We start from the raw sequence: 14,560 nt of genomic DNA on the forward strand, positions 1-14,560 counted from the left end.
GGCATTGATTACAATTGGCTCAATGCCGACTTAAGTACAAGAAGAGTGAATCTTCTAAGAGTTAGTGTTTTGAGCGGCTCCTGGGAGACCGGTTTTCGAGTCCGATGCACCAGTGCAGGTTTCCTGTATGCCTTGGACCTTCACATTGTCCATGAAAGAAAGAGATTGAATCGGGATAGAATACAAAAGGCACAATGCCGACTTAAATACAAGATGAGTGAAACTTCTAAGAATTTGTGGTTTGAGCGGCTCCAGGGAGACCAGTATTACATACCGATGCTCCAGTGCAGGTTTACTCTTTTCCTTAGACATTCACATTGACCATGAAACGCACAAATTACATCGGGATTGATTACAAAAGTCACAATGCCGACGTATGTACAAGAAGAGTGAATCTTCTAAGAGTCTGTGCTGTGAACAGGTTCTGGGAGACCAGTATTAGATTCCGATGCATCAGAGCTAGTTTACTGTATCCCTTGTACCTTCACATTGACTATGAAACACAGATATTGCGTCGGGATTGAAAAAAAAATTCGGTATGCCGACTTAAGTACGAGAAGAGTGAATCTTCTAAGAGTTAGTGTTTTGAGCGGCTCCTGGGAGACTAGAATTAGATTCAGATGCACCGGTGCAGGTTTACTGCATCCCTTGGACTTTCACATTGACCATGAAACACAGAAATTACATCGGGATTAAATACGAAAGGCACAATTTCAACTTAAGTTCAAGAAGAGTGAATCTTCTAAGAGTCTGTGCTGTGAACAGCTCCTGGGAGACCAGTATTAGATTCCGATGCACCAGTGCAGGTTTACTGTAACCCTTGGACCTTCAAATTTACCATAAAACAAACAAATTGCATTGGGATTGATTACAAAATGCACAATGCCAACTTAAGTACAAGAAGAGTGAATCTTCTAAGAGTTTGTGCTTTGAACGGCTCCGGCGAGACCAGTATTAGATTCCGATGCACCAGTGCAGGTTTCCTATATCCATTGGACCTTCGCATTGACCATGAAACTCTGAAATTACATCGGGATTGAATACAAAATGCACAATGCCGACTTAAGTACAAAAAGAGTGAATCATCTAAGAGTTTGTGCTTTGGGCGGCTCCTGGGAGGCCGGTAGTGGATTCAGATGCATCAGTGCAGGTTCACTGGGTCCCCTGGACCTTCAAATAGACCATGAAGCACAGAAATTGCCTCGGGATTGAATACAATTAGCACAATGCTAACTTAAGTACAAGAAGACTGAATCTTCTACGAGTTTGTGCTTTGAACGGCTCCTGCGAGACCAGTATTGGATTCCGATGCACCAGTGCAGGTTTCCTGTATCCATTGGGCCTTCGCATTGACCATGAAACTCAGAAATTACATCGGGATTGAATACAAAAAGCACAATGCCGACTTAAGTACAAGAAGAGTGAATCATCTAAGAGTTTGTACTTTGGGCGGCTCCTGGGAGGCCGGTAGTAGATTCAGATGGATCAGTGCAGGTTCACTGGGTCCCCTGGACCTTCAAATGCACCATGAAACATATAAATTGCCTCGGGAATGAATATAAATAGCACAATGCTAACTTAAGTACAAGAAGACTGAATCTTTAAAGAGTTTGTGCTTTGAACGGCTCCTGTGAGACCAGTATTAGATTCCGATGCACCAGTGCAGGTTTACTGTATCCCTTGGACCTTTACATGGACCATGAAACAAACAAATTGCATTGGGATTGAATATAAAAAGCACAATGCCGACTTAAGTACAAAAAGAGTCAATCTTCTAAGAGTATGTGCTTTGAACAGCACCTGGCAGACCAGTATTACATTTCGATGCATCGGTGAAGGTTTACTGTATACCTTGGACCTTCACATTAACCATGAAACACAGAAATTGTATCGGGATTCAATAGAAAACCACAATGCCGACTGAAGTCCAAGAAGTGTGAATCTTCTAAGAGTTTGTGCTTTGAGCGGCTCCTGGGAGACCAGTATTAGATTCCGATGCTCCAGTGCAGGTTTACTGTACACCTTGGACCTTCACATTGACCATGAAACACAGAAATTGCATCGGGATTGAATATAAAATCACAATGCCGACTTAAGTACAAGAAGAGTGAATGTTCTAAGAGTTTGGGATTTGAGCGGCTCCTGGGAGACCAGTATTAGATTCCGATGCACCAGTGCAGGTTTACTGGATCCCCTGGACCTTCACATTGACCATGAAACACAGAAATTACATCGGCATTGAATACAAAATGCACAATGCCGACTTCGGTACACGAAGAGTGAATGTTCTAAGAGTTTGTGCTATGAGCGGCTCCTGGGAGACCAGTACTACATTCCGATGCACCGGTGCAGGTTTACTGTATCGCTTGGACCTTCACATTGACCATGAAACACACAAATTGCATCGGGATTGAATACAAAAGGCACAATGCCGACTTAAGTACAAGAAGAGTGAATCTTCTAAGAGTTTGGGATTTGAGCAGCTCCTGGGAGACCAGTATTAGATACCAATGCACCAGTGCAGGTTTACTATAACCCTTGGAACTTCACATAGACCATGATACACAGAAATTGCATCGGAATTGGATACAAAAGGCAAAATCCCGACTTCAGTGCACGAAGAGTGAATGTTCTAAGAGTTTGTGCTATGAGCGGCTCCTGGGACACCAGTACTACATTCCGATGCACCAGTGCAGGTTTACTGTATCGCTTGGACCTTCACATTGACCATGAAACACGGAAATTGCATCGGGATTGAATACAGTAAACTATATGCCGACTTAAGTACAAGAAGAGTGAATCTTCTAAGAGATTGTGCTTTGAGCGGCACCTGGGAGACCGGTTTTAGATTCCAATGCACCAATGCAGGTTTCCTGTATCCCTTGGACTTTCACTCAGACCATGAAACACAGAAGCTGCATCGGTATTGAATACCAAAGGCACAACGCCGACTTAAATACAAGAAGAGTGAATCTTCTAAGACTTTATGCTTTGAGCGGCACCTCGGAGACTAGCATTAGTTTCCGATGCACCAGTGCAGGTTTACTGCATCCCTTGGACATTCACAGTGACCATGAAATATTGAAATTACATCAGGATTGAATACAAAAGGCACAATGCCGACTTACGTACAAGAAGAGTGAATCTTCTAGGAGTCTGTGCTGTGAAAGGCTTCTAGTAGACCAGTATTAGATTCCGATGCACCAGTGCAGGTTTACTGTATCCCTTGGACCTTCACATTGACAATCAAACACATGAAACTGCATCGGGATTGGTTACAAAAGGCAAAATGCCGACTTAAGTACAAGAAGAGTGAATCTTCTAAGACTTTGTGCTTTGAGCGGCTGCTGGGATACCAGTATTAGATTCCGATGCACCAGTGCAGGTTCACTGTATCCCCTGGACCTTTACATGGACCATGAATCAAACAAATTGCATTGGGATTGAATATAAAAAGCACAATGCCGACTTAAGTACAAAGAGAGTCAATCTTCTAAGAGTATGTGCTTTGAACAGCACCTGGCAGACCAGTATTACATTTCGATGCATCGGTGAAGGTTTACTGTATACCTTGGACCTTCACATTAACCATGAAACACACAAATTGTATCGGGATTCAATAGAAAACCACAATGCCGACTGAAGTACAAAAAGTGTGAATCTTCTAAGAGTTTGTGCTTTGAGCGGCTCCTGGGAGACCAGTATTAGATTCCGATGCTCCAGTTCAGGTTTACTGTACACCTTGGACCTTCACATTGACCATGAAACACAGAAATTGCATCGGGATTGAATATAAAAGCACAATGCCGACTTAAGTACAAGAAGAGTGAATGTTCTAAGAGTTTGGGATTTAAGCGGCTCCTGGGAGACCAGTATTAGATTCCGATGCACCAGTGCAGGTTTACTGTATCCCCTGGACCTTCACATTGACCATGAAACACAGAAATTACATCGGCATTGAATACAAAATGCACAATGCCGACTTCGGTACACGAAGAGTGAATGTTCTAACAGTTTGTGCTATGAGCGGCTCCTGGGAGACCAGTACTACATTCCGATGCACCGGTGCAGGTTTACTGTATCGCTTGGACCTTCACATTGACCATGAAACACACAAATTGCATCGGAATTGAATACAAAAGGCACAATGCCGACTTCAGTGCACGAAGAGTGAATGTTCTAAGAGTTTGTGCTATGAGCGGCTCCTGGGACACCAGTGCTACATTCCGATGCACCAGTGCAGGTTTACTGTATCGCTTGGACCTTCACATTGACCATGAAACACGGAAATTGCATCGGGATTGAATACAGTAAACTATATGCCAACTTAAGTACAAGAAGAGTGAATCATCTAAGAGTTTGTGCTTTGAGCGGCTCCTGGTAGACCGGTTTTAGATTCCAATGCACCAATGCAGGTTTCCTGTATCCCTTGGACATTCACTCAGACCATGAAACACAGAAGCTGCATCGGGATTGAATACCAAAGGCACAATGCCGACTTAAGTACAAGAAGAGTGAATCTTCTAAGACTTTATGCTTTGAGCGGCACCTCGGAGACTAGCATTAGTTTCCGATGCACCAGTGCAGGTTTACTGCATCCCTTGGACCTTCACAGTGACCATGAAATATTGAAATTACATCAGGATTGAATACAAAAGGCACAATGCCGACTTACGTACAAGAAGAGTGAATCTTCTAGGAGTCTGTGCTGTGAACGGCTTCTAGTAGACCAGTATTTCATTCCGATGCACCAGTGCAGGTTTACTGTATCCCTTGGACCTTCACATTGACAATGAAACACATGAAACTGCATCGGGATTGGATACAAAAGGCAAAATGCCGACTTAAGTACAAGAAGAGTGAATCTTCTAAGACTTTGTGCTTTGAGCGGCTGCTGGGAGACCATTATTAGATTCCGATGCACCAGTGCAGGTTCACTGTATCCCCTGGACCTTTACATGGACCATGAAACAAACAAATTGCATTGGGATTGAATATAAAAAGCACAATGCCGACTTAAGTACAAAAAGAGTCAATCTTCTAAGAGTATGTGCTTTGAACAGCACCTGGCAGACCAGTATTACATTTCGATGCATCGGTGAAGGTTTACTGTATACCTTGGACCTTCACATTAACCATGAAACACAGAAATTGTATCGGGATTCAATAGAAAACCACAATGCCGACTGAAGTACAAGAAGTGTGAATCTTCTAAGAGTTTGTGCTTTGAGCGGCTGCTGGGAGACCAGTATTAGATTCCGATGCACCAGTGCAGGTACACTGTATCCCCTGGACCTTCACATTGACTATGAAACACAGAAATTACATCGGCATTGAATACAAAATGCACAAAGCCGACTTAACTACAAGAAGAGTGAATCTTCTAAGTGTTTGTGTTTTGGGCGGCTCCTGGGAGACCGGTATTAGATTCAGATGAACCAGTGCAGGTTCACTGTATCCCTTGGACCTAGAAATAGACCATGAAACACAGAAATTGCATCGGGATTGAATACAAAAGGCACAATGCCGACTTAAGTACAAGAAGGGTGAATCTTCTAAGCGTTTGGGATTTGAGCAGCTCCTGGGAACTAGTATTAGATTCCAATGCACCAGTGCAGGTGTACTATATCCCCTGGAACTTCACATAGACCATGATACACAGAAATTGCGTCGGGATTGGATACAAAAGGCAAAATGCCGACTTCAGTACCCGATGAGTGAATGTTCTAAGAGTATGTGCTATGAGCGGCTCCTGGGAGACCTGTACTACATTCCGATGCACCAGTGCAAGTTTACTGTATAGCTTGGACCTTCACATTGACCATGAAACACAGAAATAGCATCGGGATTGAATACAGTAATCTATATGCCGACTTAAGTACAAGAAGTGTGAGTCTTCTAAGAGTTTGTGCTTTGAGCGGCTCCTGGGAGACTAAAATTAGATTCCGATGCACCAGTGCAGGTTTACTGTATCCTTTGGACCTTCACATTGACCATGAAACAAACAAATTACATCGGGATTGAATACAAAATGCACAATGCCGACTTATGTACATGAAGAGTGAATCTTCCAAGAGTCTGTGCTGTGAACAGCTCCTGGGAGACCAGTATTAGATTCCGATGCACCAGTTTAGGTTTACTGTATCCCTTGTACCTTCACATTGACCATGAAAGACAGAAATTGCATCGGGATTGAATACAAAAGTCACAATGCCGACTTAAGTACAAGACGGGCGAGTCATTTAAGAGTTTGTGATATGAGCGGCTGCTGGGAGGCCAGTATTAGATTCCGATGCAGCAGTTGAGATTTATTGTATTCCTTGGAGCTTCACATTGGCCTAGAATCACAGAAATTGCATTGGGATTGAATACAATTGGCTCAATGCCGACTTAAGTACAAGAAGAGTGAATCTTCTAAGAGTCTGTGCTGTGAACGGCTCCTTGGATACCAGTATTAGATTCCGATGCACCAGTGCAGGTTTACTGTAACCCTTGGATCTTCATTTTGACCATGAAACACAGAAATTACATCGAAATTGAATACAAAATGCACAATGCCGAATTATGTACAAGAGGAGTGAATTTTCTAAGAGTCTATGCTGTGAACGGCTCCTGGGAGACCAGTATTAGATTCCGATGCATCAATGCAGGTTTACTGCATCCCTTGGTCCTTCACTTTGACCATGAAAGACTGAAATTGCATCGGGGTTGAATACAAAAGGCACATTGCCAGCTTAAGTAGAAGAAGAGTGAAACTTCTAAGATTTAGTGCTTTGCGCGGCTCCTGGGAGACCAGTATTAGATTCCGATGCACCAGTGCAGGTTTACTGTAACCCATGGACCTTCACATGGACCATGAAACACAGAAATTGAATCAGGATTGAATACGAAAGGCACAATGCCGACTTAAGTACCAGAAGAGTGAATCTTCTAAGAGTTTGTGTTTTGAACAGCACCTGGCAGATCAGTATTACATTCCGATGCATCGGTGAAGGTTTACTGTATCCCTAGGACCTTTACATTGACCATGAAACACCGAAATTGCATCGGGATTGAATACAAAAGGCACAATGCCGACATAAGTACAAGAAGAGTGAATCTTCTATGAGTTTGTGTTTTTAACGACTCCTGGGAGACCAGTATTGGATTCCGATATACCAGTGCAGGTTTACTGTATCACTTGGACTTTCACATTGACCATGAATCAAAGAAATTGCATCGGGATTGAATACAAGAGGCACAAAGTCAACTTAAGAACAAGAAGAGTGAATCTTCGATGAGTTTGGGATTTGAGCGGCTCCTGGGAGACCAGTATTAGATTCCAATGCACCAGTGCAGGTTTACTATATCCCTTGGAACTTCACATTGACCATGAAACGCAGAAATTGCATCGGGATTGGATACAAAATGCAAAATGCCGACGTAAGTACACGAGGAGTGAATCTTCTGAGAGTATGTGCGATGAGCGGCTCCTGGGAGACCAGTATTACATTCCGATGCACCAGTGCTGGTTTACTGTATTGCATGGACCTTCACATATATCATGAAAGACAGAAATTGCATCGGGATTGTATACAGTAGGCTATATGCCGACTTAAGCACAAGTAGAGTGAATCATCTAAGAGGTTGTGCTTTGAGCAACTCCTGGGAGACTTTTTTTAGATTCCGATGCACCAATGCTGGTTTCCAGTATCCCTTGGACTTTCACTCTGACCATGAAACACAGAAACTGCATCGGGATTGAATACCAAAGGCACAATGCTGACTTAAGTACAAGTGGAGTGAAACTTCTAAGAGTTTGTTCTTTGAGCGGCTCCTTGGAGACTAGAATTAGATTCCGATGCACCAATGCAGGTTTTCTGCATCCCTTGGACCTGCACGTTGAACATGACACACAGAAATTGCTTTGGGATCGAATACAAAATGCACAATGCCGACTTAAGTACAAGAAGATTGAATCTTCTAAGAATTTGTGCTTGAGCGGCTCCTGGGAAACCAGTATTACATTCCGATGCACCAGTTCCGGTATACTCTATCAATTGGACCTTGAAATTGACCATGAAACACAGGAATTGCATCGGGATTGAATACAAAAGCACACTGGACACGTAAGTACAAGAACAGTAAATCCTTTAAGACGTTTTGCTTTGAGCGGCTCCGGGGACACCAGTATTAGATTCCGATGCATCAGAGCAAGTTTACTGTATGCCTTGTACCTTCACATTGACCATGAAACACAGAAATTGCATCGGGATTGAATACAAATGGCTCTATGCCGTCATAAGTAAAAGAAGAGTGAATCTTCTAAGAATTTGTGCTTTGAGCGGCTCCTGGGAGACTAGAATTAGATTCCGATGCACCAGTGCAGGTTTACTGCATCCCTTGGACCTTCACTTTGACCATGAAACACAGAAATTACATCAGGATTGAATACAAAAGGCATGATGCCGACTTATGTACAAGAAGAGTGAATCTTCTAAGAGTCTGTGCTGTGAACGGCTCCTGGGAGACCAGTACTAGATTGCGATGCACCAGTGCTGGTGTTCTGTATACCTCGGACCTTCAAATTGACCATGAAAGGCAGGAATTGCATCGGGATTAAATGCAAAATGCACAATGCCAACTTAAGTTCAAGATGGGTGAATCTTCTTAGAGTTTGTGCTTTGAACGGCTCCTGCGAGACCAGTATTAGATTCCGATGCACCAGTGCAGGTTAACGGTATCCCATGGACCTTCACATTGACCATGAATTACAGAAATTGCATCGGGACTGATTACAAAATGCACAATGCCGACTTAAGTACATGAAGAGAGAATCTTCTAAGAGTTTGTGTTTTGAGCGGCTTCTGGGGGAACAGTATTAGATTCCGATGCACCAGTGCAGGATTACTGCATCCCTTGGACCCTCACATTGACAAAAACACAGAAATTGCATCGGGATTGAATACAAAATGCACAATGCCAACTTAAGTACAAGGAGAGTGAATCCTCTAAGAGATTGTGCCTTGAGCAGCACCTGGCAGACCAGTATTACATTCTGATGCATCGGTGCACGTTTACTGTATCCCTAGGACCTTCAAATTCACCATGAAGCACAGAAATTGCATCGGGATTGAATACAAAAGGCACAAAGCCGACTTAGGTTAACGGAGAGTGAATCTTCTAAACGTTTTTGCTATGAGCGGCTCCTGGGAGACCTGTATTACATTCCGATGCACCAGTGCAGGTTTACTGTATCGCTTGGACCTTCACATATATCATGAAACACAGAAATAGCATCGGGATTGAATTCAGTAGGCTACATGACGACTTAAGTACAAGAAGAGTGAATCTTCTAAGTGTTTGTGCTTTGAGCGGCTCCTGGGAGTCCGGTTTTAGATTCCGATGCACCAATGCAGATTTCCTGTATCCCTTGGGCTTTCACTCTGACCATGAAACCCAGAAAATGCATCGGGATTGAATACCAAAGGCACAATGCCGACTTATGTACAAGAAGAGTCATTCTTCTAAAAGATTGTGCTTTGAGCGGCTCCTGGGAGACTAGAATTTGATTCCGATGCACCAGTGCAGGTTTGCTGCATCCCTTGTACCTTCACATTGACCATGAAACACAGATATTGCATCGGGATTGAATACAAATGGCGCTATGCCGACTTAAGTAAAAGAAGAGTGAATCTTCTAAGAATTTGTTCTTTGAGCGGCTCCTGTAAGACTAGAATTAGATTCCGATGCACCAGTGCAGGATTACTGCATCCCTTGGACCTTCACATTGACAATGAAACATAGAATTTACATTGGGAATGACTACAAAAGGCACAATGCCGGCTTAAGTTCATGAAGAGTGAATCTCCTAAGAGTTAGTACTTTGCGCAGCTCCTGGGAGACCAGTATTAGATTCCGATGCACCAGTGCAGGTTTACTGTACCCCTTGGACCTTAACATTGACCATGAAAAACAGAAACCGAAACGGGATTCAACACGAATGGCTCAATGCCGACTTAAGTACAAGAAGAGTGAATCCTCTAAGAGTTTGTGCTTTGAGCAGCACCTGGCAGACCGGTATTACATTCCGATACATCGGTGAAGGTTTACTGTATCCCTAGGTCCTTCAAATTGACCACGAAACACAGATATTGCATCGGGCCTGAATTCAAAAGGCACAATGCCGACCTAAGTACAAGAAGAGTGAATGATCTATGAGTTTGTGTTTTGAGCGGCTCCTGGGAGATCACTATTAGATTCCGATGCACCAGTGCAGGTTTACTGTATCACTAGGACCTTCACGTTGACCATGAAACACAGAAATTGCATCGGGATTGAAAACAAGAGGCACAATGCCGACTTAAGTACAAGAAGAGTGAATCATCTAAGGGTTTGGGATTTGAGCGGCTCCTGGGAGTCCAGTATAATGTTCCAATGCACCAGAGCAGGTTTACTATATCCCTTGGAACTCCACATTGAGCATGAAACACAGAAATTGAATCGGGATTGGATACAAAAGGCAAAATGAAGACTTAAGAACACGAAGAGGGAATCTTCTAAGAGTTTGTGTTATGAGCAGGTCCTGGGAGACCTGTATTACATTCCGATGCACCAGTGCAGGTTTACTGTATCGCTTGGTCCTTTACATATACCATGAAACACAGAAATTGTATCGGGATTGAATACAGTAGGCTATGTGCCGACTTAAGTACAAGAAGAGTGAATCTTCTAAGAGTTTGTGCTTTGAGCGGCTCCTGGTAGACCGGTTTTAGATTCCGATGCACCAATGCAGGCTTCCTGTATCCCTTGGCCTTTAACTCTGGCCCTGAAACGCAGAAATTACATCGGGATACAATAAGAAAGGCACAATGCCGACTTAAGTACAAGAAGAGTGAATCTTCTATGGGTCTGTGCTGTGAACGGCTCCTGAAAGGCCAGTATAAGATTCCGATGCACCAGTGCAGGTTTACTGTATCCCTTGGACCGTCACATTGACCATGAAACACAGAAATTACACCAGGATTGAATACAAAAGGCACAATGCCGTCTTATGTACAAGAAGAGTGAATCTTCTAAGAGTCTGTGTTGTGAACGGCTCCTGGGAGACCAGTATTAGATTCCGATGCACCAGTGCAGGTTTACTGTATCCCTTGAACTTACACATTGACCGTGATAGACAGAAATTGCATCAGGATTGAATACAAGAGGCACAATGCCGACTTAAGTACAAGAAGGGTGAATCTTTTAAGAGTTTCTGATATGAGCGGCTCCTGGGAGACCAGTTTTAGATTCCGATGCAGCAGTGGAGGTTTACTCTATCCCATTATCCCATGGACCTTCACATTGACCATGAACCACAGGAATTGCATCGGGATTGAATACAAAAGCACAATGCCGACGTTTTGCTTTGAGAGGCTCCTGGGAGACCAGTATTAGATTCCGATGCAACAAGCAAGGTTACTGTATCCCTTGTACCTTCACATTGACCATGAATCACAGAAATTGCATCGGGAGTGTATAAAAAGTGCGCTATGCCGACTTAAGTACAAGAAGAGTGAATCTTCTAAGAGCTGGTGCTTTGAGCGGCTCCTGGGAGACTAGAATTAGATTCCGATGCACCAGTGCAGGTATACTGCATCCCTTGGCCCTTCACATTGACCATGAAACACAGAAATTGAATCGGGATTGGATACAGTAGGCTATATGCCGACTTAAGTACAAGAAGAGTGAATCATTTAAGAGTCTGTGCTGTGAACGGCTCCTGGGAGACCAGTATTAGATTCCGAAGCACCAGTGCAGGTTTACTGTATCCCTTGGACCGTCACATTGACCATGAAACACAGAAATTACATCGGTATTGAATACAAAAGGCACAATGCCGGCTTATGTACAAGAAGAGTGAATCTTCTTGGAGTTTGTGCTTTGAACGGCACCTGCGAGACCAGTATTAGATTCCGATGCACCAGTGCAAGTCAACTGTATCCCTTAAACCTTCACATTGACCATGAAACACATGAATTGCTTCGGGATTGAATACAAAACTCACAATGTCGACTTAAGTACAAGAGGAGAGAATCTTCTAAGAGTTTGTGTTTGAGCGGCTCCTGGGAGACCAGTATTAGATTCCGATGCACCACTGCAGGATTACTGCATCCCTTGGTCCTTCACATTGACAAGGAAACCCTGAAATTGCATTGGGTTTGAATTCAAAAGGCACAATGCCGACCTAAGTACAGGAACAGTGAATCTTCTATGCGTTTGTGTTTTCAGCGGCTCCTGGGAGACCAGTATTAGATTCCGATGCACCAGTGCAGGTTTACTGTAACCCTTGGACCTTAACATTGACCATAAAAAACAGAAATTGAATCGGGATTCAATACGAATGGCACAATGCCGACTTAAGTACAAGAAGAGTGAATCCTCTATGAGTTTGTGCTTTGAGCAGCACCTGGCAGACCAGTATTACATTCCGATGGATCGGTGAAGGTTTACTGTATCCCAGGACCTTCAAATTGACCATGAAACACAGAAATTGCATCGGGATTGAATTCAAAAGGCACAATGCCGACCTAAGTACAAGAAGAGTGAATCTTCTATGCGTTTGTGTTTTCAGCGGCTCCTGGGAGACCAGTATTAGATTCCGATGCACCAGTGCAGGTTTACTGTATCACTTGGACCTTCGCATTGAAAATGAAACACAGAAATTGCATCGGGATGGAATACAAAATACACAATGCCGACATAAGTACAAGAAGAGTGAATCTTAAAAGGGTTTGGAATTTGAGCAGCTCCTGGGAGACCAGTATTATATTCCGATGCACCAGAGCAAGTTTACTATATCTCTTGGAACTTCACATTGACCATGAAACACAGAAATTGAATCTGGATTGGATACAGTAGGCTATATGCCGACTTAAGTACAAGAAGAGTGAATCTTCTAAGAGTTTGTTCTTTGAGCGGCTCCTGGTAGACCGGTTTTAGATTCCAATGCACCAATGCAGGTTTCCTGTATCCCTTAGACTTTCACTCTGGCCCTGAAACACAGAAATTACATCGGGATTGAATACCAAAAGCACAATGCCGACTTAAGTGCAGGAAGTGTGAATCTTTTAAGAGTTTGTGATATGAGCGGCTCCTGGGAGACCAGTTTTAGATTCCAATGCAGCAGTGGAGGTTCACTCTATCCCTTGGACCTTCACATTGACCATGAAACACAGGAATTGCATCGGGATTGAATACAAAAGCACAATGCCGACATATTTACAAGAATAGTAAAACTTTTAAGATGTTTTGCTTTGAGTGGCTCGTGGGAGACCAGTATTAGATTCTTATGCAACAAGCAAGTTTACTGTATCCCTTGTACCTTCACATTGACCATGAAACACAGAAATTGCATCGGGATTGAATTCAAAGGGCGCTATGCCGACTTAAGTACAAGAAGAGTGAATCTTCTAAGAGTTTGTGCTTTGAGCGGCTCCTGGGAGACTAGAATTAGATTCCGATGCACTAGTGCAGGTTTAGTGCATCCCTTGGACCTTCACATTGACCATGAAACGCAGAAATTACATCGGGATTGAATACAAAGGGCACAATGCCGACTTAAGTACAAGAAGAGTGATTTTCTTAGAGTCTGTGCTGTGAACGGCTCCTGGGAGACCTGTATTAGATTCCGATGCAACAGTGCAGGTTTACTGTATCCCTTGGACCGTCACATTGACAATGAAACAAAGAAATTACATCCGGATTGAATAGAAATGGCACAATGCCGTCTTATGTACAAGTAGAATGAATCTTCTAAGAGTCTGTGCTGTGAACGGCTCCTCGAAGACCAGTATTAGATTCCGATGCACCAGTGCAGGTTTACTGTATCATTTGGACTTACACAGTGACCGTGAAAGACAGAAATGGCATCGGGATTGAAAACAAAAGGCACAATGCCGACTTAAGTACAAGAAGGGAGAATCTTTTAACAGTTTCTGATATGAGCGGCTCCTGGGAGACCAGTTTTAGATTCCGATGCAGCATTGGAGGTTTACTCTATCCCTTGGACCTTCACATTGACCACGAAACACAGGAATTGCATCGCGATTGAATATAAAAGCACAATGCCGACATATTTACAAGAATAGTAAATCTGTTAAGACGTTTTGCTTTGAGCGGCTCCTGGGAGACCTGTGTTAGATTCCGTTGCAACAAGCAAGTTTACTGTATCCCTTGTAGCTTCACATTGTCCATGAAACACAGAAATTGCATCGGGATTGAATACAAAAGGCGCTATGCCGACTAAAGTACAAGAAGAGTAAATCTACTAAGAGTTTGTGCTTTGAGCGGCTCCTGGGAGAGAAGAATTAGATTCCGATGCACCAGTGCAGGTTTACTGTATCCCTTGGACCTTCGCATTGACCTAGAAGCACAGAAATTACATCGGGATTGTATACAAAGTGCACAATGACGACTTAAGTACAAGAAGAGTGTATCTTCTAAGAGTTTGTGCTTTGATCGGGTCCTGGGAGACCAGTATTTGATTCCGATGCACCAGTGCAGTGATACTGTTTCCCTTGGACCTTCACATTGACCA

This window comes from Schistocerca piceifrons, chromosome X (assembly GCF_021461385.2).
Source record: "Schistocerca piceifrons isolate TAMUIC-IGC-003096 chromosome X, iqSchPice1.1, whole genome shotgun sequence".
Classification (NCBI taxonomy): domain Eukaryota; kingdom Metazoa; phylum Arthropoda; class Insecta; order Orthoptera; family Acrididae; genus Schistocerca; species Schistocerca piceifrons.